Source organism: Tachypleus tridentatus, chromosome 10, assembly GCF_004210375.1.
Source record: "Tachypleus tridentatus isolate NWPU-2018 chromosome 10, ASM421037v1, whole genome shotgun sequence".
Classification (NCBI taxonomy): Eukaryota; Metazoa; Arthropoda; class Merostomata; order Xiphosura; family Limulidae; genus Tachypleus; species Tachypleus tridentatus.
This window is the reverse complement of record NC_134834.1, coordinates 87,231,834-87,258,640: the sequence shown is the minus strand read 5'-3', so window position 1 is coordinate 87,258,640 and position 26,807 is coordinate 87,231,834. Positions and strand designations below refer to the sequence as shown.

Here is a 26,807-nt window from a genome sequence, read left to right as displayed (position 1 = left end):
TGGCAAATTAATCGCACTAAATAAAAGCAAACTTATTCTGTTTGTTTATTTTTAAATTTCGCGCAAAGCTACACGAGGGCGATCTGAGCAAGTCGTTCCTAATTTAGCAGTGTAAGACTAGAGGGAAAGCAGCTAGTCATCACTACCCTTCGCCAACCACTGGGCTACTCTTTTACCGACAAATAGTGGGTTTGACCGTTACATTATAACGCCCCCACGGCTAAAAGGGCTAGCATGTTTGGTGTGATGGGGATTCGAACACGGGACTCTCAAATTACGAGTCAAGTGCCTTAACCACCTGGCCAAACTTATTGTGAGCAGTATAGACATGTAAACCTACATCAGTGAATAAAGAAAAAAATTCCAATAGGCTGACCTGAGCAATATTCTATAATTAAAGCAGCAATGCAAATTTATTGGCAAGAAAACATTAACATTTATATTAAACAGAAATGCAACACCTTGACGCCCTGAACCAGTTACAGAACTAAAATCAGTTACTTTGTTTAACTAATTACATGTTGATTTCAAGATATTCAAATACTTAAATGTCACAGGCACTGAAATTGTAAAACAAAACTCACAATATATGTGTGTAGAACACTTTACATAAATTTGTATGTAAGTAACAAAGCTTTTTATTACTTAATCACATAGAATTGTGACAGGGTCCGAGCCCCATTGGCTTTTTAAATATATTTTTTAAACTACTTATACGCCAAACAGCTCCTAAGTCCATGACCCTGTTGGTCACAGGATTATAAATTAAAGTTTGTTTGCTTGGTTGAAGTTAAGCACAGAGTTATACAATGGGCTATCTGTGCTCTGCCTACAATGGGTATCTAAACCCGGCTTCTTGTGATGTCAGCAGACATACCGCTGTGCCACTGGAGGGCATGAACTAAAGTAATACTTAAACGTAAATATTGCAGTTGTTCCCACAAATCACTACTGGCGTACCCAACAAGTTTTACATAATAAAATCATTGATTTCACACAATCATGTCAGTTATTTTCACCGAGTGTTGTAACAAGCAGAAAACAAAATTACTCAACAGAATGCAATAAGTGAACCACATCAGTGTGTTTCGAAACACTCCCTAATTCAGAACACTACCATGATGTTTTAGGCCCAGTTAAAACTCTGGAGGTTTTGAGATCATTATTAAAAAAAAAAAAAACATACTCTCGGCGGCTAGGTGGTTAGGGCTCTCAACTCGCAATCTGAGGGTCGCGGGGTCGAATCCCCATCACACCAAACATGTTTGCCCTTTCAGCCGTGGGGACGTTATAAATGTGACGGTCAATCCCATTATTTGTAGATAAAAGAGTAGCCCAAGAGTTGGCGGTTGGTGGTGATGATGATGACTAGTTGCCTTCCCTCGTCTTACACTGCTAAATTGTAGACGGCTAGTGCAGACAGCCCTCCTATAGTTTTGCACGAAATTAAAACACTAAGTAACTAACAAATTGTATCTTAGCACCGATGGTGATGACTAGCTGCTTCCCTTCTAGTCTTACACTGCTAGATTAGGGAGAGCTAGTGCAGATAGTCCTCATGTAGCTTTGCGCAATATTCAAAAACAAATAATCCTTTTACGCTAATAACACTGTTCAGGCTAAGAACACTCTGTGTTTATGAAAACAAAAAGATGAATACCACTCATACTCAAAACCCTCTGATTTAATAAAAACGGGGTCAATTCTAGGGTTGGTTTTTGTTTTTCGAGCATCTTGCCAAAGAATCATTTCATAGATAGAAATGTTAAATAAACTGATGTGCAAAAACTGGTTATGTTTTCTTTTTTGTTTCTATAGAGTATGCCCCCCAGTGGCTCAGTGGTATGTCTGCGGACTTTTACCGCTAAAACCCGGGTTTCAATACCTGTGGTGGGCAGAGCACAGATAGCCCATTGAGTAGCTTTGTGCTTAATTCAAAACAACAACAACATTCTCTAGAGTGATCACCTGGCGGGTTCGCCAAAACGATTTTAGAGTTTTTAAGAGGTATATCTCAGTGTTAAAAACACGGAAAGAGGCTGGGAGTATTCTGAAAAGACTTAATCATTTTAAATATTTCATTCGCAATAAATTATGTTTCTTCAAAATATCACTCTATCATGTATTTATGATGTCCCTCGTATAATGTACTTATACAAGATCACTTCCAGATGTATTTTTAAAATGTCTTAAAACAATCTACTAAGACTAATTCCTTTGAAATATCACATACCATAAAACTGTTTGTTTGTTTTTTAATTTCATGCAAAGGTACACCAGAGTTATATCTGCGCTAGCCGTCCTTAATTTAGCAGTGTAAGACCAGAGGGAAAGCAACTAATCATCACCACCCACCGCCAACTCTTGAACTACTCTCTTACCAACGAATAGAGAGATTGGCCGTCACAATATAATTCCCCCAGGGCTGAAACGGCGAACATGTTTGGTGTGACTGGGATTCGAACCTGCAACCCTCGGATTACGAGTCGAGTGCCTTAGCCACCTGGCGATGCCGGACCTTATTCCATAAAAAATAAGAATATTATAATTATTACTTTAATACATTCTTCATTCGCTCATTACGTTTTTTCAAAGTAGAGTTTTCAAATCAATAGTGTGGTGAGGCCAAAATAATGTTGGGTGCCATGTGTCTAGCCTCGTAACACTTACAGTAGTTATACAGTGGACGTTATACAAAAAAGTTAGCAATTTGATGGTCACTATAAAATATGCTACAAATCAAACATCACTATACTGGAAATATTTTCAAGGCATGCCACAGTTGTACCTATTAACCCAGTGACGCACGTGCAGCAGAGAACACTGTACTTATAGCATGAACTTGTCATCAAACACGAAGACCGTCATGTGACTACGCGTATTGATTATTCGATATACTATACACATGTGCACGGATTAACATGTACATAACTACCTCCAATACGCTCATGCAAGTCTGGCAATACATAAATTCTCAGGCTTTCAAGACAACGGTCGACACGAAAAACGCATTTTCGTAGCCAGCGATGACATAAATTTTTCTACTATTTCGATGTTTATTCTTCATCAAAGGAATTCAAACATAGTAAAATATAAGTTGATTATAACAGTATAAAGTAATGCCACTGGAATATTACCTTCATCAGCAGGTTCACCGAAAAGGGGGAGGGGGGCAAAGAGTACAACTGCCCAGGACCCCGGGCGAATAAAATCTTGTGATGCTGTAAAGCCCGCAAATCAGCTCTAGGATTATATCGTCATACAATCATACAAATTATAGTTTGTGGCTTATCTTTGCACATACATGCTTTATAAATTAAATATTTCTGAGTGATTGATTGATTGATTTAGTGTTTTATGGCACAAAGCAGCGAGGCTATCTGCACCAAACATCCGGTAAAAATGTAAAAATAAAGTAAATGTTGTAAAAGACATAAATGGAAATGAAGGTAAAACAAAAAAGTATAAAACCAATGTTGACACCTAGTCTACAATGTTAAGATAGAAGGCAGAGTATAAGAAGTTGTAAGGTATTTACTCTAGCAAAAAGGTAATGATCATAACCCGCCAGGAAGACTAACAGGTAAGTTCAAGAACCACCGTCAGTCACCTGAAGTTGGTCTTTCCAGTCCTGGTTCCAGGTTATGTGTCATAGCAGCTATTATCAAAATGTAAAAGAATAGGAGTTTTAAAAGACACATAGCAAAATCGTAATAATGAGTAACCAAATGTACAGTAAAAATATAAAAGTCAAGTAAATGAAGTAAAATTTGTAAAAGTAATTGAAGATAAAAGCAAAACGGCAATTAAACCAGAAAATGGCGCAATAGCAAAATGGTAATGATCACCTGATCATTAGTCAGTCACCTCAAGTTGGTCTTTCCAGTCCTGGTTCCGGGTTATGAGTCAATATGGCCAGTACTAAAAAGTAAAGTAGTAAAAGTGTGAAATGATATGCAGCAAAAGTGTAATAACAACTCGCCAGGACGACTAACGAGTAGTTCAAACAGTAGCGTTAGTCACCTGAAGTTGGCCTTTCCAGTCCTGGTGTCGAGTTATTTAATGTTCTGGCCATTGTCCAATGTCAAATTGAACGAGAGAGAATAAAACTGTAAAAAAGGAACCACAATTAAAAAAGGTGTAATGAAGAAATATGCAACACTTAAATGAGATTAAAAAGATTAATGGCCATTAAAAAATTAAAAACGTTATCAAGGTGGACAGAGTCACCATTACCAATAACACTGTCCAATGTTACAGATTGACCCTGGGAAAAAATATGTTTAAAATATTGCCGTCGTTGAGAATTGTAACGATGGCAAGAAAGTAAAACGTGGCTGATAGTGATTTGAGTGTTACACAAACTACACATTGGTGCATCAGTTCCAGATAAAAGAAAATGATGCGTTAAAAAACTGTGACCAATGCGTAGCCCAGTGAGAACAACTTCCTCCTTCCGAACTTTACGGAAGCTAGATGGCCAAAGTCCAATATAGGGTTTGATTTGAAAAAAGTTTGTTGTCGCGTTGCTCACTCCAAGTGGACTGCCAGCTGGCACGGAGCCGAGCCTTGAAGACAAGACCATAGTCCATGTACGGAATAGGCATAGGGGTGATGGTGCTGGAGCAGACAGATTTAGCTGCTGTGTCTGCAAGCTCATTCCCGCGAATACCAACATGGCCTGGTATCCAGAAATACTGGATTGAAGTAGCTGCTAATGAGAAATGGGCCAGTCAGTTTTGAATATCAGCGAGAATAGGATGTGAGCTAGCGTGTAGTGATTCCAAGGCAAGTATAGAACTAAGCGAATCAGTATAAATAGTGCAGTTGGAGTACTGCTCAGCTGCAATATGATCCAGGGCAAGAGATATGGCATACAGTTCAACAGTGGACACAGAAGCTGTAGAGGGGATTCTGCGTGCAACTACTGAACCACAGCAAACCATAGCAGAACCCACTGAATTACCTGATTTGGAACCATCTGTATAAATGGGAACTGAATGATTGTTCGAAAGATGTTCATTAAATAAAAGACGGTACTTCCAATCTGGAGTATCTGCCTTTTTTAGGTGACTGAAAGGAAAGTCACATTTGGGGGGCTGTAATAAGCCATGGTGGGATGGGCCGACCTGTGGAATCTGCAATGTTATCCAAGGACAGACCCAATTCATCCAATTGCGCCCGGATGCGAAGGCCAAACATGGCAATGACAGATCGTCTGTTCTGAAAAAGTACTGCCCACCGAGGAAGGAAAACACATTCCCAGGTGGGATGTTTTGGTAAGGAACGAAGTTTCGAAGTATATTGTAAAGATAGTTGCAAACGGCGAAGGTGTAGAGAAGGTTCATGAGATTCAATGTATATACTTTGAACTGGAGAGGTACGGAAAGCCCCAGTGCAGAGTCGAAGTCCTTGGTGATGAATGGGGTCCAGCATCTTTAAGGGCGAGGGTCTGGCAGAGCCATAGACCATTGATCCATAGTCGAGTTTCGATCGAATAAGAGCACGATATACCTTTAACATTGAACAGCGATCTGCCCCCCTAACTGGTAGAAGAGAGAACACGGAGGATGTTCAGTGCTCTTGTGCATTTGACCCAAAGCTGCCTTAAGTGTGGTATAAAGGTCAGTTTACGATCAAAGATAAGCCGCAAGAACTTGGTCTCCGGGACCACTAGCAGCAAAACTTCACCGATATGAAGTTCAGGATCAGTGTGAATACCCCGTCGACGGCAAAAGTGCATGCATACGGTTTTAGAGAGAGAGAAATTAAAGCCGTCGCCAGAGTCCACTTCTGTACACGATTGAGGGCAGTTTGTAGTTGCCGCTCAATATATCTCATGTTTGACGACTGACATGAGATGTGAAAGTCGTCGACATACAGCCCATTCGCAACAGGTGACTGAAAGTCACTGCAGCAGGAAGCTAGTTGTGAACTTAATCCAAGATTCCTTCTGGCTTTGACGTCTTACCCACCTAGCATGTGCACGGGCCCGTTAGAAAGCAACACGGTTTGAAAGTGTGGGATATCTACGAAAAGTATCCCAGGCCCGTTTTTGAGCCTTCCGTGCTAAGTGGCAAGCAGGATTCCACCACGGCCGAGGATATCGTGGAAAACGTGTCGAGGTTTTAGGAATACACTGAGCAGCTGCTTGTATAATACAGTCAGTTACCGCTGCTACACAGTTGTCTATTGATGGCTGATTTACGATGGCAGGATCAAGTTCTGCGAGAGCAGTGAAAGTGGACCAGTCTGCCTGATTTAGCTTCCACCGGGGCACGCGGGTAGGGTGGCATCGACCACGGCCAGTCTCTCTCAAAAGGATCGGAAAATGATCACTGCCTAGTGGATTACTGTCAACCCTCCATGAAAAATGGGAGAATAATGAAGGGGAGCAAACCGAGAGATCAATAGCGGTAAAGGACTGACTAGGTGCATGAAAGTAAGTGGAAGAACCAGTACTGAAAAGAGAAATATTGTGATCAGAGAGCATCCGCTCTACAGATCGGCCCCTCCCATCAATAACAGCACTTCCCCAGAGGGGATGATGTCCATTAAAATCCCCCCAGGATTAGAAATGGAGACGGCAACTGTTCAACGAGAGCATTAAGGTCTGATTGATCATATGTCTCTCCAGGGGACAGGTACAGAGAACAAACAGTGATGGTATGACCCAAGGAAACACGAATGGCTACGGCCTCCAAGGGTGTGTTGAGTGACAAAGACAGGGTGGGCACATGCTGATCAACCAACAGTGCCACCCCTCCATGTACTCGACCATCACACAACCTGTCATTTCTGTACAGAGAAAACTGCCGAATGGAGACTGTATCAGAAGATTTGAGAAATGTTTATTGTAAAGGAAGACAAACAGGATGGTAGGAAGCAATCAGCGTTTTAATATCATCCAGATTAGAACGTAAACCTCGACAGTTCCATTGTATCAAGGTGGCCATTTTTAAGAACGGGTAGGTGAAGTGGCTGGGGAACCCTTCGGTTTACGACCACGTCTTTTTTCTTTACTGTCTTTAGTCGGAGGAGGTCTATCAACCTCCATGGATCCTGCCCTGGGTCGAGTGGGCAGGTTTTTGTTATTGGAAGGGGAATCCAGTGACTGAGGACGCGAACGAATAATTGTTTTGTCTCTTGGGGTGGGAGAAAAAGATGTATCAGAAGAAATGCCTGTATTTGAAACTGAAGGACGTGGATCTTCAGGTTTGTTGGAAGGTATGGGAGGAACAGAGATGGGTGTGGAAGTCGATTCATCAACCTTTTTAACCACGGAGGTCAAAAGGCTTTTCATTTGTTTTGAAAACGATTCTCTTGGAGGCACAGAGAGATCTGTCTGCACTCCCACTGTAGTTGTGAAATGAAGTGCAGCAGCATATGTCCGAGATGGAGTGGTGGACAGCAATTTCCGAGCCTCAGGATAATTAATGTTATGTATCGTTTTCAAACGCTGCACCTCTTTTTCCTCCAACCATTTTGGGCAAGAATGAAAGTAAGAGGGGTGAGAACCATTGCAGTTGACGCAATGTGGGTTCATGTCACAGTCACAGGCATCGTGGTCCTTGCCCCCACAACGAGCACATGTCAGGGAACCACGACAAGATGTCTTTGAGTGGCCGAATCTCTGACATTGGAAACATCGAAGAGGGTTTGGAATGTATGGCCGAACTCTGCAAATAAGATAACCTGCCTTGATGGTGGCAGGTGCACGTGGTGAAGTAAATGTTAAAACGAGGGTATTTGTTGGCAGTGTAACTCCATCTTTGCGAGTGGAGATGCACCTCACTGCAGAAACTCCTTGAATGGAGAGACCAGCGAGAATCTCTGACTCGGAAACGTTCTTCAAATCCCTTTCAACAATAACTCCTCGTGAAGAATTCCAAGTAGCATGAGGTGTAACCTCAATAGGTATATCCCCAATTACCTTTGAATTCAAGAGGAGTTCACTGTGTTGGGATGTGAATGTTTCAACCAATATGTCACCAGATCGAAGTTTCTTTACTGACTTTGGAGAGCCAGCAAGTCCCTTTTGAATAAAAAAAGGGGACATTTGCCCTAAAGGTTTTTCCGAAAGAGAATGTAATATAAGAAAATGAGTTATGTGTGTTACTGATGTTGAAGATTGCTGTTCAGAGTCTTCAAGACGTGGTCGCTTACCCATTGACTGTTTTTTCACAATTTTATTTAAATGTTTTGGAGGATCTATAGGAAAAAGAAAACATTTCGGTACCCACTGACCCCACCCACCATGGAGCCCTACAAGGGGACGCACTACAAAGTCATGCAAGGACAATGCAGCAACGCCAGGGTTTCGTGAGCACTATACCCAAACACCAGCATCAGGTAAAATGTCCACAACACCCGTTGAGAACTTCCAACACTGGTAATTGGTTGACTCTAGCCCAAGTGGACCAGCCAATTGACCCAAGGGGGGGCCACCCAAAGGCCGCCCGTCTACAGGAATTCAAGGCCAAAGTGGTGTGTAAGGGTTGGACCCCTCAACCACCAGGATCCTCTCCTCCCCTTCACGGGTCGCCACGCACAGCAAACACGTGGGTGGATGTTTAGATCCCAGAGAAGGTAACCAGACAGAACAGAACCTTCCCTGGAAGGTCCCCTCACCACGTACAGGAATCCACACCGAGGGGAAACATTTCTGAAATAATAATTTGTTACTATATAGATTTGACAGATACTTGTTACTTTATAGATTTGACAGATACTTGTTACTTTATAGATTTGACAGATACTTGTTACTATATAGATTTGACAGATACTTGTTACTTTATAAATTTGACAGATACTTGTTACTATATAGATTTGACAGATACTTGTTACTTTATAGATTTGACAGATACTTGTTACTTTATAGATTTGACAGATACTTGTTACTATATAGATTTGACAGATACTTGTTACTTTATAAATTTGACAGATACTTGTTACTATATAGATTTGACAGATACTTGTTACTTTATAGATTTGACAGATACTTGTTACTTCATAGATTTGACAGATACTTGTTACTTTATAGATTTGACAGATACTTGTTACTATATAGATTTGACAGATACTTGTTACTATATAGATTTGACAGATACTTGTTACTTTATAGATTTGACAGATACTTGTTACTTTATTAACAATTTTTCGGTTAAACAGCGAGTTAAAAACGGCCACTGCTATGACTTTGCCTTGTTTATGACGTCATTGTTATCCTCATTTAGGATCGTCTTATTAACATGTTCTTTACATGTTACTCGTAATCTGAGGGTCGCGGGTTCGCATCCCCATCGCGCCAAACATGCTCGCCCTTTCAGCCGTGGGGGCGTTATAATGTGACAGTCAATTCCACTATTCGTTGGTAAAAGAGTAGCCCAAGAGTTGGCGGTGGGTGGTGATGACTAGCTGCCTTCCCTCTTGTCTTACACTGCTAAATTAGGGACGGCTAGCACAGATAATCCTCGAGTAGCTTTGTGCGAAATTCAAAAAAAAAAAAACAAGCAATGTTAACAAAGAGAAAGCGTCCTAACCTCCAGACTATACGTGGCCGAAGCGTCGAGAACATGCACAATAACGTATCTATTTAATTATATTTATGAAAGCCCCGTCTGCTCAAAGACTAACACCTTTAAAGCCCAGCACGACCAAGTGGTTAGGGCACTCGACTCACAATCTGAGGATTGAAGATTCAAATCCCCGTCACACCAATAATGTTCGCCCTTTCAGCCGTGGGGACGTTATAAATGTGACGGTCAATTCCATTATTTGTTGGTAAAAGAGTAGCCCAAGAGCTGGCGGTTGGTGGTGATGATGATGACTAGTTGCCTTCCCTCGTCTTACACTGCTAAGTTGTAGACGGCTAGAGCAGACAGCCCTCCTATAGTTTTGCACAAAATTAAAACACTAACTAACTAATTGTATCTTAGCGCTTGGCTCCCTCTATCGGTTGTGATTCAGTTTGCAAGCTCTGTATTTTAATTAAAAACGATGTTTCCGGCGCCAAAATGTACGATTCACCCGTTTTATACAGTACTCTACACATTATGGTATATTATCTCTAAATCATCAATTTGTGTTGAATTCAAAGTGGTTAAAGCAAAAGGAAAAACAATAAGAAAGAATCAGTTTCAATAAAAGATCTAAGTCTCAGGTCCAATCTGAAAACAGTCATTGTTGCCAGCGCCGACTGGTGACCAATTAAATAAACTTTAAAGCATATAAAGTGACTTGATGCCAATGACTCCAAATATACAGATTTCTGACAGCACTAGCATTTTCCGATGGTATTGTATAGAAATTCCATGTATTCAGGATTGTATTAATGGCAAGTGTGTGTGTTATTCACATTTTGAAATATTCGACTTCTCATTTAAAATACACACGATTTCCAATCAACTTTCTCCATAACTAATTACCGCTTTAAAAATACCACTGCGTCGTTTCATTTAACAACTATAAACTGTTAATATAATGTATATATTTTAATTACCAATATAGCAAAATACAGGGTAGAGGTTGAAACAAGAAACTGCACTTATGTCAAGCAGCATAACTGTTTCAGTACAATTTAATAAATACCTGTTAGAAAAATTATTGTTAGTTTTAAGTAAACTAATCAGCCTCTACGAGATATGTTTCGTCAATTTTGGCATTATACACTACAGTGTCTTTTGTGTCGCTCGGTTTCCACGTTCATGCGTCACTATCTGTAAAACAATAAGAGCACGATCAAACCTTCTTGAAGACAAGAAACCCACTTGAAATAAAAATGCATCTCAAAATGGCTGGTATGGATATTAACACTTTTATTGATAAACAGAGAACAATATTTCGACTTTCTTTGGTCATCTTCAAGTTAAGAAAGACAGAGTTTGAAGTGACCATTGCCGGACACGTCTTAGGGACGAGAGTATAAACCGATACGGGATTGTAAGGGGCGTTGCAGTTGGATGTTAAATTATTAATTAGTATAGGATTCTTGGTCTGCTTTGACGAGAAAAGCTAAACTATCTTGGCACCCCTAAGCTTTCTTGTGTCTTGGTAAGTTATACTTACCATTTTTACAAAGTTTTCCAGACAAACTGTACTAAAGGCCTGGCATGGCTAGGTGGTTAAGGCACTCGAATCGTAATCTGAGGGTCGCAGGTTCGAATCCCCGTCACACCAAAGATGATCGCCATTTCAGCTGTAGTGGCGTTATAATGTTACGGTTAATAGAGTTGGTAAAAGAGTAGCCCAAGAGTTGGTAGTGGGTGGTGATGACTAGCTGCCTTCCCTCTAGTCTTACACTGTTAACTTATGGATGGCTAGCACAGATAGCCCTCCTGTAGCTTTGCATAAAATTCAAAACAAACCAAACTGTACTGATTGCTATCCATCATTAACCTGTAAGAATAAATGTAAAACAGTTATTTTTACTTCTTTTTGGCATCATACTACGTTTATTGTTTTAATAATAATATGGAGAAATTTATTTAAAATTCATCAGTAGTTACTTTGATAAATTTTCCAGGCTTTCATTATGATATTTCTTTCTATACTGTTTCTTATTTCAATAATATTGGATAACATAATTTGTTTAAATGTCTAGCTGTATTTCTCACGATATACTTACATATTCTTTTCTCTGTTCATTGATAGTCTATGTGATACCACATTAAACAAACTTTTTAATTAACAGATTATCCTTAAATGGTTTAGGTATTATAAACCATGTGTTTCTTTCATTTATTACATAATTACATTCATGTTAAATAAACATGCACAACACCAACTAAAAAGAAGTTAACTGTGCGATAAAAGCAAACATTTTAGATGTGTATGTTAATTATACACACAAGGTCTAATGGTTCCATATTAATTTCAATTGATGACCCTCAAGTTTTATAGGTATTAACGTTCTTATACATTTTAATATATACTGGTGAAATGTAGCGAATAAACTAGACTTATTTGTAACATTAAAGGTTATACAATGTTTTAGTCCACATAAAAGGTTTGATGTAAAATAATATTTAAACTGATTGTATGTCAAACCAAGATATCTCCATGAGCAACTTTTAGTATATTACAAGTATCAAGGATAATTATATCACCTGATGCAATATGCAAACATATACATCTTCTTTCCCCATGGCTATTTGATAATTTTTAACTTTTCAATGTTGCTGCACCATATTTAATATATAACATAAGTTAAGAGAAGTAGTAATTACATATAATCTTAGTTATCTACAGGGTTGTCCAGATCATCCCATGTTTTTCCTTTAGAATAAATCGTTACAGCTTCAACTATTCTATGGGTAATAGTAATGGTATGTTTTTAAGTGGGAAAATATAAGTGGTTGAAGTGCATTGTACTCCTCAATGACATGGGAGTGGCTCCATAGTAACATGAATAGTGCACACATCTGATGAGAAACAACCTTGTATGCAACGTAATGTTTCCTTTGCTTTCAAAACATAAACAAGCATATTTTAGATGAGTTTTTATCAGATTATGAGATTCTACTAAATTTGCACTTGTATCTTATTGAGATATTTTTCTGTAAGATGTAGAGATATACTTTTTGCCAAATATGTGTATTAAACATAATGTGAATTAAACCTAAGCTTAATGGAACTAGATACACTGATAGGAGAGCATCAGTGAGAATTTTCTCTTTGCTGCCAACACATAAGCACTTGTTTAAGTGTTTGGTCTTAACTTTGACTGTGTTTGTTTCAATAAAGACTGGCTGTTTGTAAACCTATATATAATTTATAATTTTTGTGTAAAGATTTGATAAAAGGCAGAGAGAGTACAGTCCTGATCTGTGAATATCTGATTGATATTCTCATTTCTGAAGACGACTCTGAGGAAAAATGAATGTAATTTGAAAAGACCACAGCATAGGTAGAAAGAAAAATGTTTGGTGTTATGAATGTGGATATTGTTACTGCAGAGGTCTGCTCTCTTTGGATGAGTCTCTTATTGTCTGTGCACTTCTGCTTTTGTCCTATTAAGTTGAAAAACTTCTTGGGAATGGAATACTTTAGGTTAAGGACTTCTATTACGAAGAAAAAGATAACTGTTTGAGATAAGGGTTAGCAGAGAGAACCATTGAGTCTAGTAGAAGTTCTGGGTGCACTTTTTTTTTAAATCAGGAATAAAAGACTGAGACCAAGGTGTCAGAGGATGGTGATACACTGTGTCATTATCATTGTAGGTCAGCTGGTGAGAATAAATGAATGAAGAATACTTATTTGGTAGTGCATGAGGAGATATCAGTAGTAGTTGAACATGATGCTGAATGTGCTCCCTGATCACTATTGCTGAGATTAACTACCATATTAGCAGTTAAGATAGTCTTTGATTGTAAAATTACTGACTAAAAAGAAATATCGTTCCTTGTTTTCCAAGCTATCAGGTGATATTTTCCAAAAAATGCACCTGCTATTTCATTATCTATAGTAAAGACAGTCATTTGTCAAAAACCCATCAATTGAAAGCATGTTGTGATCCCAGAGTTCCGAGCCATCATTTAGTACCATCTTATCAAACAAATGTATGGACTACATTTTGATACTATCACTCAATTGTCAGTAAGTTAATCAGTAAGTAGTTGATAATTATGAATGATGGCACCCAAAGGTGTTGTTAGTCTTATTTTTTGAGCAATAAAGCAGAGCAGCCAATATTTACAGAATATCAAAGATAGTTGATTGCACTGTTATGATGGTTGATTTTGACAAATGTAATGTCTGGCATATATTCAGTTTAGACAACTGGAGGTTTTGGCTTGGAATCTGAAATGCAGTTGAAAGAGCTTTGCAACCCTTCCTTTCTGAGTTATTGAGAACATTTCTCTGACGCTTTGCAACGAATCCTCAATAGTTGTTTATGATATAACCAAATGGTGAAACGTTCTACAGAACCATCCAAAGAGTGCTTGATGAAATCTCTCAGCACACATAACATAAAAACTCCTCCAAATATAACCAATGGGAGTTATGCTCTAAAACAACAAAAATGTAAGTCAGTATGTAGTGAATTTGAAGAGTATAGGTCTTATTTCACTATATTGGCATCTATTGAATTTTGTATGGTATTAACTGCAATGAGCAGATCAGCTCATATATGACCATAAATCTGCTAGTTTGACTATTAGCATTGCCAACCATGCAATGCAGCAGTAAATATACTTTACTATGGATTGCTATATTTAATCTAGATGGGAATAAAAGTGTAATTTATATACAAGGTAAAAACGGTGTGAATGTTAAAAGCTGTGGTTAAGTATAATGCTGCTGGATTATTTAAATTTTTTGATTCCTTGAAACTAGGTTATGTTTCACTACTCACACACAGTGACACATTACCATACTATAATTATTAAAATGTAGTTCATGTAAGTTGCCTAAGTTAGTTATTACCAGTATATTGGAGCATATGTGTATTATGGATATTTGTATACGATAAGTATTAGTGTGTGTGTGTTTGTGTGGCATTACACATACCTACAGAACATTATACAGAGTAACCCATAAATGTTGCATAACTGAAATATACAAGTCACTAAAAACAACTCATCACCAACAATTGAGTGAAGAAAGGTATTTGATCCTGATGTTAATATCACAAAGTATACACTTAAATGTGGTTGTTGGCCTGTGAAACATTGTTTGAACATACAGAAAACCTGTTATTTTTAATAATTTGAAAGAGAGGTTGTTTTAGTTTCAACACTGAAGTGTTGAACAGGTAATGAATTTTCATGGAAAAGATAATGTTAATAGTTTGACTTATGCTACAATTTCCAGATGAAAGAAAAAGTAAGTTTGATTTGTTGTTTTGTTAGTATTAGCTAAGAGTTTTTAAACTGGATCAGGTTTAATAGTTTGTGACTAGGTGTGTTCTTCTAATGAAATAAACTCAATAATAATAATAGTGAGTTTCATGCTAAAGTCACACAATGTCTTTATCTGGTTGTGAATTAATTCAGGTTAAAAATATCCCTGAAACACCTAATAGAAATGACTGGTATACACAATTACCATGCATCATGATACCATACAGCACAAATGAGCACAACAGATTGCCCATAACAAACTGTTCACCAAACTTGTATATGTTTGGCTAGAAACTCTTGCTTCATGAAGACAATAATTGTCTTCCTAGAACATATATCCCAAAATGTCTACAAAACCATGTAGAGTGGATGAGGTTTGAACAGTTAACATACACTAGTTTTCATATCATCAGCTATAAATAACTATCATATGACAGACATGCTACAATAAGACACTGTAGAATGAATATACCAGCAGAGATAATGGGTGTGACTTTGATAAGTGTTATTATCATGAAGTTCGCTTGGTTCCAGCTGGACTGAGCCGTATCTTATGCTCAAATGAACTGGTCCATTGATGTACAAGTTAACATGAATCAACAGGAGCACAAAAAAGTAAAAAGTGTGTACCACACATTGATCAGCTACATCTAAGCATTACTGATGTTCTTGTTGGCATCTGTATGTTTGTGAAAAATAGAATATTTGTTTGTTGTCAAGGGCAAAACTACACAATGAGATATGTGTACTAAAACCTGGTATATGACATTATAAGCCTTCAGACTTATAATTGAGCCTACTAGGTGTGATAGACAGGACAACAAGTAATTAAGGAGAACAAAAGGCCATACCAATTGCATACCTTAATCTCTGGAAAAGCAAACCACTAAAACAATTTGGCAATTGCACATTTTAGTATACTGTCCTACTTACGTATTAGGATTGTTTCAACGGATTTCATAAACCAGAAAAGAGCCAGTATTATAGGTTTTATTTTCAATGTTTTAATACTGATGTTTCTTAGGGGGTGCAGGAAGTTATGATCTGGAAAATTTATGTAGTGAGAAGACAAGCATGTTACAAATGCAAGTGACACAATGAATCAATCAATAATGAATGAGCAGTTAAGTATTCAGGAAGTTTATCAGTGTTGTGCTAGCACTGAGATATATTACACTTATTCTGCTATTCAGTTACTCAGCGAGTAGTATGTTTATCACAGCTAATTCAGTTAGGCATACATCTCACAGTTTATACTGCAATTTTACCTTTAAAGCTAGGTCTACATTTAGTTACAGAGTTTATGTTGAGAAGTTTATTTATGAAATTAGGCCTATATATGAACATGGATATAACAATTTAAAACAAACTGTTCAATGATAGTACACATTACAACAGTATATAAGAATTTATTTATACTTGATTATTATGTTTAGAATAATCCAGTTAGAAACAGGACAAACATGATACTTATAATCTTATATGCCTAACGGTGCTAAGAGATACTTGTAAAATGATACATGTATGAGTAAAATAATGTAACCTTACATACATATTAATGCAGTATGATGTTTTTCTGGCCTATCTCTTCTCAGAAATTTTTTTATTGCAAATGCATGAAAAACCTTCAAACTTCATAATATTAACAAAGTAACATATGAAGATTATCAAAACAATGAATCAAAGCATTCTAATAATTGCACGTTTTTGCTTTATCGCTAGATAACCTAGTAATAATGATATATTAAACTAGCTTTATTAACTCGCATACTTTACAGCTAATTTTGAATTCTCATCTAAATATGTAGCTTGCTTTGACCAAAAGTTTATGAAAGAAATTTCCTTTTCATATTTGAAAGACAAAACATAAAAGAACAATGATTCGTGCTCTTGCTTCTTAGTTATCAATAGCAAAGAGCAGTATTATTTTTTCAATTAGAAATGTAAGATACAGTTTAATCTTCTATACTTGTACACTAAAGCTCTTTATAGTTATCTTAAATGTACTATAGAAATTATTCAGTAATATTAATTCCAATAAAAGAAACATCTAGCTAGCTTCAAACATTCTTTGTTTTTAATAAATAACAAGTTTGTACATGAAAATGCCAGCTAATATGGTGAATACTTAAACTGCTTTACTAATATACTAAAATATCTTCAAGGGCTTAATACAGTTAATACAGTTCTAGCAACTTGGCCATGAATAATTTGTCTTCTATTTCTTCACTGTGAAAATATCCAAAACAATAATTTACAATAAAAAAATATTTTCTGTTTCACACATCACTAATATCTTCACAGCTACTGACTATCATTTATGCTTTCATAACTTAATAAATCTCAAGTCTACAATTTGAACATCACTAGGAAAAAAGAAAATCAGTGTAATAATTGTGGCATCTAATTTATTTATGTATGTACTAGAGACATTTACTGTTGGCAAAAGTGCAAGTTCTCCTTAATTCAATTATGGAGTCTCATTGCAATATGTTTGTAAGTGCACATTCCAGGTAAATTTGCATTGTACCTTATTCCCAAACTATTAACATGGAAACAAATCATCAACAGCATTCACTTTATTACTATTAATTACTGTCTAATGTGTTTTTATAATTATTTCAATTTTAAACACAAGGTAATAATGTATATAAGATAATGTTAATACTATTACTTCTACAACAAATTTGGAATTGGCTCTCCTCTTTCCAGTTATCTTTATAAGGTTCTTATAGCAATAATGACAAATCCAATTTCATCTCAGTAGCATATCTCATTTACACACATTTTTGCACTTGTCTGATTTTCTATAATTCCATCATCTTCTCTCTAGTCATTCAGTTTACCTGTGCAACTCTGTTCCCTCAGTCCACATACCATGTTATTGAAGATATCATACAAAAATCTTGTGAAGTTGTTCAAAAACTGTGCCTTATTAATTAAGATGGTCTACTTTTTCTTTAAATGACATATTTTTATGGTCTGGAAGTCTCTTAAAGATTATTATTTTTTATCAAACCTGTCTCTAATTTTGTGATAAGGCCTGGAAAGACCATCAGGAGTATGATTCTGTCACTATCTTACACATCTCCTAACGATGCAGCCATATCTATCCTGACTGAGCCATCTAATACTAGGATCAGTGTTGGTCTCTGCTCATACATGCAATTCAATTATTTTGTCCAGTCCTGATCTTTATTCCACATCTTCCAGCCATCCTTCATTGTGTTTAATTTAGTTCCATCTGCCTAAACCTATCTAATACTCTTGATTTTTACAGTGAATATATCTTTCTTGGCCTCTTTGATCCATGTCTTCACCAACTGACTTACTTCAGTCTTAGTATTACTGCTCTGTCTGTCCTCTCTCTCATCAGAGGAATATCTATGTAAGAACTGGTAGCCAACATCCAGAAGCAGGGATCCTTAGGACAGTCAGTGTTTAATAAATAGTTCTTAAGTTAGTGTAGTTTTCTTTGAAATATGTGTTGAATTTCATGCAAAATTACTAAAGCTACATGCTGTAACAGAACCTAATTTAGAGTGATACAATAGAGGAAATGTAGCTAGTCAACACCATCGACTACCAATGCTTGGGTTATTCTGTACCAGTAAACTGTGCAACATTACAATGAACCAATGGCTGAAATGACATCTTTGGTGGTGGGATTGGAACCCAAGAACTGGAGATTGTGAATTGAGTGTCCTAGCCTCTGAGCTATCCCAAGCCCCTTTGATGTGGCCCTACAATTTTCAAATTACTTTTCCATGTGTTATTTTAATCACAGCTTCTCAAATGTAGAAATATATTTTAACTTAAAAAAGAATAAAACAAAAGGAAAAATTGTCTAGTGTTTGTTGAGCAATACTGAGGATTTTCTGTCATCACATATGTGTTGTACACATCTACTAAAATATGTTCAATTTCTGTATTTGTCTAAGGAGACAAACACATCTAAGCATAAATTCTGTATTAAATAAATCAGAGAAAGTGAAATGTACAGCTGAAAAGTTTAGTTTATTAATCAATATAATAACAACTATTTGCTGCAATTTTATTGATCAGTGTCACAGAATTAATATAAATTCTAATTATTAGTGTTTTGGCTATTCCAACAATTTATTAATAAAAATTAAACTGGATGCCACAAAAATAATCATCTTATAAAAATTAATGTTTCTAATTACTACTTTATTATTCCAACCACCAAAGTAAATGAACTACTGCCATCAATTTTACTTGCCATAATGGTAAAGCTACTAAGATTATTTGACACTGGCACTAATTTTTAACTGCTAACTAGAGGTAAGGCAACTGTCTGGAAGTACCTGCCACAAACCATTTTTGTTGTAATTGTTGAGCTACGACCAATAGGCAGGCAGCATCTACATAAACTTTTATTTTTTATTGTATATTACCATAGTAGAAGGAACACTGTACTAATCAATTAATGGGTCCAATGAGTAACCGATTATCAAAACACAGATAATCACTCACCTATAGTGAGCTGCATGTGACTGTGCTGTCTGCAGCAAGGTTTAGACTCAGTTCAAGATACCATTGGATGAATACACATGTAGTAATGTGTGGTTAGAGTTGAGAGCTGGAAGGAACATCCTTGGATTGGCTAATAAGCTCCTTTTTGACCCTTTAAAATTTTACAAAACTTATGAAAGATCACATTGTCAACCATTAAAAAGTAGATAAAGAGGACATGATGGAAGCAAAATGAGAGTTAACAGTGACTGGCATACTTGTACAGCAAAATTAAAATAAATAAAAGAGAAAAAAAATAAACTTAACAATAAAGGGTTTTTCATATTAATATTTATGTTGAAACAGTCTTTGTAATGTAATATAGACCTGTATATAGGAGAACATGAAGTTCAGTAAATTAAAAATAACAATATAGCACTAGATCAAGGAAAAAAAACTGGCTTTATAAATAATAATTAAAGAATGATAGTCTCAAAATATTAAATGTAAATTTAAAAAAAAATAAAATTAACATTATCATCATAGGCATTTTATTATTTGTACCAAAAAAAAAATCTACAATGTAAAACAATTTCTCAAAGTACTATAAGGTACTCACTTTTATCTCTTTTTATTATAATTAAAATTAAACCTTGGACATTTCATGTAGAATCTTTTTTGATAGACCTGCAGAAACACACGTATTCTGTACAGACTGGTATTTGAAATTTCTTTTGTCACAACAGCTGACCACATCTAAGACTTAAAATCAGAAGCAAACTCCTCAATCATTGGCATTCATGATGACTCAACCTGTAAAAAATAAATAACTTTTTTTTTCTCACTTTAACACTCAAGTTTTGTTAAAATACATTTAGCAAGCAATAATCTGTGGCTGTACAGATAAATTCACATCAATTATAATGAAAACTCAAAAACAAATATCCAAAATGAATAATTTAAATGTGGCTTTTATTAATAATAAAAAAATTAAAAATCTGTGGAATCTCTCCAAATCCAGATGGCTAACTACTATATAAAACAAGCTCATGTTCAAAATACATAAAAGTATTGTTACAAGTTATAACAAGACTGTTATGTATTTAGTTTCTTGTAACATTTAAAATAGTGACAATGAATTTAAGATAGATGTACAAAAAACATCTCCAGTACTAGTTATCATTTCTTGGGTAAGAACTCATTAACACTAACATCCAAGTTCTTTCTTTCATGCTTACCTCTCAATCATACCTTTGTTGATCAGAATAGAGGATGAATTGACTGGAACTCAGAAACTCAATGTAAGAGGTAGTAAGTTTGAGCTTTGGAGCCTATTGATCACAACCTATACTTTGCCAAAATTATTTTTCTGTCAGTTATAAATTAACAGAATGGCTCACCTGATGATGAGTTGTGGGCTATTTCTTTAATCTTAACTTTTACTGAACAGGAATGGTTTATTTTACAAATACAAGAACAACATAACAAGGGGTCATTTAACCCAACATAATCACACTTTATTTAAATAACAAAAAACAAACTGAATGAACAGATGCCTTTTATATCCCTGTACAGTACTTACTAAAATACATGCCAATCCATTAGGAAAAGCACTCCACAAGCATGTGAATTATAATGCTAATAAAAAAAAAATCAATGAAAAAAAAAGTCTTACTTGACCTTTTGAAACCCAACTCTTAATAGTCAATATTGTATTTCTAATATTTCATTCTATCACTCAACAAACCATTGGTACTGGTATACAGATTCTCTAAATTCTTAATGACCTTCAAAAATCAAATTGGTTTTCCTATAACACCTAAAATAAATCTGAAATTTCACTATATCTTAAGAGTGAGCAAAAATGAAGGATGTCACTTCACAACATACACTAGGCTACTCTTCCACCAACCTGAACATTCAAACCAATATATCTTCTCTCAGCTACAAAGGCATTTAACCAGAGTTCAATGAAGTTAAAATTATATATCATTGTATCCACCAAATTATCATACACATAATTTAAAAAAGCTATACCTAACAGGAAAAAAAAATAATCCCCCCAATAACAAATTTCAACCAGATTTTCAAATTAAATTGTTGCTCATAATATTCAATTTCAAGTGCAATTTTCTAACTTTTTCATTCTATCATTCAAATAAACCATTCACAATGAGTTTATTCAAGAGTATTAACAAGTAGTCCAAACTTAAGATTCAATTAATTCATTATCATTGTCAGTATTCTTCATATAATAACGTAAGCTCAAAAAATAATTAAATAATAATTAGAATAGTAAAACGTCAGTGATGTCTTTGCAGAATTGGAGTAATAATGGAAAATCTAATTTATTGATATTAGTTATTATTCAACTTGTCCAAAAGATATGTGTTTAAGGCCTTCCATCCTCCTGACTATTTTTAGACTTAAAAAAAAAAAATGAAAGCGTGGTTTACTGTTAATACAAGATATTTTACAAGCTAGTTTTATAACTTTAACCTAAAAGTCTAAACTAACCGAAAGACCTATCATTTGTAAATTAATGTAACACTGAGTAGTTCATATTAGTGTTACTAAAAATTAATAATTATATAATAACTTAAAAAAAATTATTTCACATGATAAAAATTACTACTGTCTGTCTCAGCAACATCAACAGTAGCAGATAATTATCAGTTGATACAGACACAAATCTCTTTTTGTTTGTTTTCAAAAACAGCTACAGATGATTAAAGTGTTCTAAGATATAACATTATCAAGGCTTAACGTTAACAAAACATTATTTTGAACTCACTAATATTTAATTTTGTAACTCTGTACTGGCATCATACTAAACATACTACCAACGTTTCGAAGATCTATTGTAAACAATTTGCACACTTTAATTAACGTTTGATCTACTCACTAGAGTGCGTACACTTACATAGGATGCACCCAATTAAAACATCGCTCAAGCTAATCTGTCATGCCTTGTAACACCACAAACGTATTACAATTTGATAGTAGGGAACACATCGATTTGATGGTATTTGGTGGTTAGCCTCTGGTGAGGAGGAGGTACTATCATACAGAAAAATAAATTCGGTAAATTTTGTAAAATGCGGCATTTTTCATTACTTTTTTCGCTCCTCCAATGATCCAGACGTAAGTCTAAATACTGATGGTTTGTTTATTTATATTTAAGCGCAAAGCTGCACAGTGGTCTGCTCACCAAAGGTATCGAAACCCGGTTTTCTAGCGTTGTAAGACCGCAGTATACCACTGTGCCACTGGCGGGTTGATACAGGTGGTAGACATAACACAGATAGCACATTGTGTAGCTTTACGCGAAAATCATATAAACAAAACAAACAAAAAAGGCACAACCAAACATCCTTATAGACTTATTGTTGCTCCACAAAGATACAAATAAGGGGTAAAAAACAGTATGCTTATATACTATACTAAAAAGTAATTTAAAGTATAACACTAAATGTAATGTTTTACTTGTGATAAATGAAAAGGATGATTTGTTTCTTAGCTTTATAACCATTGTTTAAATTAAATGCCCCCCCCAATGACTCAGCAGTATGTCTACGGACTTACAACGCTAAAATCTGGGTTTCGATACCCGTGGTGGGCAGAGCACAGATAGCCCATTGTGTAGCTTTGTGCTTAATTCAAAAACAACAACAACAAATTAAATGAAATTTTCTGAAAACGCTATGTCTGAACGATGTAATATGTTTTGTTTTTCTTTTTGGGTTTGAATTAACTATATGACCCATGATAATAGAAAAGTAACTATATCTGCTTGACGTCCATTTAAAAACAAAATAAGAGGGATATATATCTTAAAACCTGCAATTTTCATTTGAATCAAATATTGAAAGCAAAATAAGAGTTTTAAAACACAAATAGTTAAATTTACTACCACTGCCATTACACTATTATAAATACTTCCGGTTTTTATGATTATATTATTACACTATACAATTGTTATAGTCTGTGAATTACATCATTAAAATTGTTGTATGTATAATATAGGGCGTGCTATGTGTTTTCCATCACTTTAGTTAAAATATAAATGTCTCTCAAAATTATAGTGTTTTTAATAGTTTCCCTTTTTGAAGGATTGATATTCTCAAGTAACCTACTCAATTTTCACTTTTTTCAGGAGGAAGCAGTAAATGTGTAAATAATTAAGCAGCTATGGCACTTCTTAATGTGTATGGCACAGGGAGGAAGAAGTTGTTGTTCTTGTTGGTTAATCAAATAACGGTTGCACATGACCATTTAAGTAACTGTAGCACAAAGTACAGATCTTGGTCTGTTTTATACTAAATTACTGGGATTTATAGTTATATTTAAGGATACGTTTGCTCTTGTACGACATATTTTTGTTTGTAGGGTTGTGTGTATTTTCAGTATTCTCTTAGTTTATTCAGCAGTAGGCCTGTAGGCATCTGATGAAGTTTAACCTTTGTTTTCGTGAGAGCTTTTAGAGTTCTCACACAGTCTTAAGCATTGGCCTTACCTTGTAACTTTTTCTTTGTTTAACTTGAGTCCGATGGTGACTGTTTTCGGAGGGACTAGAGTCGTACGTCAAAACTGGAAAGTAAAGTAAGTGGGTGAAGCCAAAACATTTTAATTACTACAGCATATTTTGGACATTACTGGTTCTTTTACACCTGATGAGCTATCAGTCAAAACCGATAACCTAGCCTATTTTGCTGTTTATCAAAGTATGGGCAGTTCAATCAAAAGTGAGCCAACATACTACGCCTAAAGCATAAGTTTAGTTCATGATTTCCTAAAAAAATGTTTTAATAGAGGTATCATTGAAATAGAATGTGAAATAATAACCATCAGTGAACCAGTTTAGCTCTGCTTTCTTCATTGTAAACCAGTGTGTGGTAATTGTTTAAACTTCAGCATGACATCAGCTCAGTATAGAGAAGGTACTTAGAAAAGAGCTTCATCCAGGGTATAGCCAAAACAGATGCTGATGCAGTCTTCTTTCTCTTGTATTACTGGTGTGAAGTTTCCATTTCATACCTTGTCATTTCAGAAACTGCCTCTAAAAGGATGAAAATATCTCTCACACCCAAGTGATGACTTGGCTTCTCCCTGAATGTCCTTTAACAAATTTATCCACTAAGATCTCTTTCTGGTCTGCAGAAGTAATTAAAGGGTATGCTTTACCATGCAGATGACGTAGATTGTCAGTGTAAGGGATCAGAATCTTAGGGTAACTTCTCTTCAAAGCCTCGGCCTTTGCCACATGAATTGCTAAATTTCCCACAAGGATGAACTGTTGGTATAATTTGGCTATGAATGCATCTCTTACTTCCAGTTGTTCATCAATTAGATTCTTGAAAACTGGATCATTTAAGCTCAGGATCAGACATTAGGCTGTCTGGTTATGAAATCAGTTATCTAGGTCTTTTTTGCTCCTCCTTTGAACATTGTAGTGAAATCTGTTTCATCTCCTTACAGGAAACTGTTGTTGTGGCCAAGGTCTCTTCCTTCTGGGATCTTGGCTAATATATGAGATGTCACTAATGTTGCAGATATGGTATAGTAGAGATGTTCAAGGACTTTCGCTCTTAGGTGAATAATTGATCTCTGATCCAGGGTGATACATCAAAAAGTTGCTCTCAGCTATTACTATTATCTCTACATAACTACAAGTTTTTTCGCAATAAGTGGTTACCCTAGCAGATCATCCATATTTGTTTGCAGTTTTTACAAATTGGTTCCCCCTAACTAGTGGACTTTATCCGATAGCATCACCATCATGTTTGTTTGGCAAGCTTTGGGTAGTCTTAACAAGAAGGAGAATTATGTTACTCTGGCTGGTGATGATCTCACATCTGCCAGATGTAATTTTATTTCAATGATTCTCAGTCACTCGTGCTTCTCTTGCACTGAGAATTATTTTACAGGGCAATGCTCAATATGCTATTCTGGAAGCTTCAACCAATGCCTAATCTTTCCAAGTCTGTGGTATCAGTGAGATCAAAATGATGAGCCTTTGAAATATTAACAAAAATCAATCTTCCAGAAGAGAGAATTAACTAGGCCTGAAACGTTTTTTTAATAACCATTCTCTTCAGTAATTATCTCTCTCTGTTGGTCTGCGGACTTCTACTTACAGAAATGCTACTATGCTTTAAACAAAAAGCTTTTTTTTAACTTGATTACTCAAGATTTTAATTAAAAGCAATACACACAGTAACAAACAGTAATAAGCAATATGACACAAATATCAACGTTATTATTTCAATAAATAAAAATTATATATAATATTAAGAAAAAATACAAAATGTAAACACTTCAAAATCAATAACATATTCGAGCAACAATAATTCGTTGTTACTCTATCTTGTAAAATAATTTGTTTAAGATTAGGAAAGATTTCTATTTAGCGGTTAAGTTACGAGATTACATCTCATATGACTAATTAATTTACGTGATCTTTCACGACATTAATGTATGTTACCACTAGGGGAAGTTTGCGTCTATTTGTTTGTTTGTGAATTTTGCGCAAAACTACACGAGGGCTTTCTGCGCTAGCCGTCCCTAATTTAGCAGTGTAAGATGAGAGGGAAGGCAACTAGTCATCACCACCCACCGCCAACTCTTGGGCTACTCTTTTACCAACGAATAGTGGGATTGACTGTAACATTATAACGCCCCAAGGCTGAAAAGGCGAACATGTTTGGCGCGACGGGGGAAGTTTGTGTCAGTTTCATAATACGTTTATTTGATTTTAAGTAAGCACTCAACTTGACCACGGGCCACCTCTGCTCTGCCCACCATCAAAACCCTGTTTTTAGCATAGAAAGTTTACAGACATACCGCTATGGAGACAGTTTTATAATACAAGCATACACAAATTTAAAGTGCTCTAGCTAGACGGAGAGCTAAGTAAAAATTCATAGTTGCATGAAAGATAGAAGGAACAATTAAGTAATGGTAATCAAAACTATAACAAAATTGAAGTAGAATTCGCTACCTTACAACCACAGAATGACAAGACCAGGTTGCACTTTTTAGAAAAAGCGTTTTAACTGTCTTTTTTTCATGTTTAATTAAATAAAACCACAAAAAAGGAAAAATTATTCTTATCGCTCTACAGAACTTTAATCAGTACCGGATTGCATTTTGTGTTGTTTCTTAAGAAACAAGTGAATGCGAAACTTCCATAATAGAAACTACCTAACAAATCTTAAAAGTAGCCTGTATTAGTCCTGTATATATTTTATTAATCTAGTATATATTTTATTAGTTTAGTAACATTTGTAATATAAATTATGTTTAATTTTTCATTAAATGAATACAGTTCAGTGTAATTCTGAATCCGTTGCACCAAACATGCATGCCCTTTCAGCCATGGGTACGTTATAATGTGACGGTCAATCCCACTATTCGTTGGTAAAAGCGTAGTCCAAGAGTTGGCGGTGGGTGGTGATGACTAGCTGCCTTCCCTGTAGTCTTACACTG

At 35.7% G+C, this 26,807-nt stretch overlaps 1 protein-coding gene across 3 annotated transcripts in view; it reads right to left on the bottom strand.

Annotated features, from left to right (window-relative positions):
* LOC143229808 (serine/threonine-protein kinase D1-like) overlaps positions 1-22,366 on the bottom strand; it is a 92,124-nt gene extending 69,758 nt beyond the window's left edge. The window contains exons 1-4 of one of the 3 annotated variants that reach the window (XM_076462601.1): positions 22,114-22,196; positions 20,558-20,664; positions 19,939-20,132; positions 19,341-19,491 (exon numbers count right to left, since the gene is read on the bottom strand). The gene's annotated coding sequence lies outside the window, so the exon portion shown is untranslated. Of the gene's footprint in view, positions 1-19,340; positions 19,492-19,938; positions 20,133-20,557; positions 20,665-22,113 lie in introns of all 3 variants that reach the window. The other 2 variants (XM_076462602.1, XM_076462600.1) reach the window with 2 other exon arrangements.
* Positions 22,367-26,807: the final 4,441 nt, after the last annotated feature.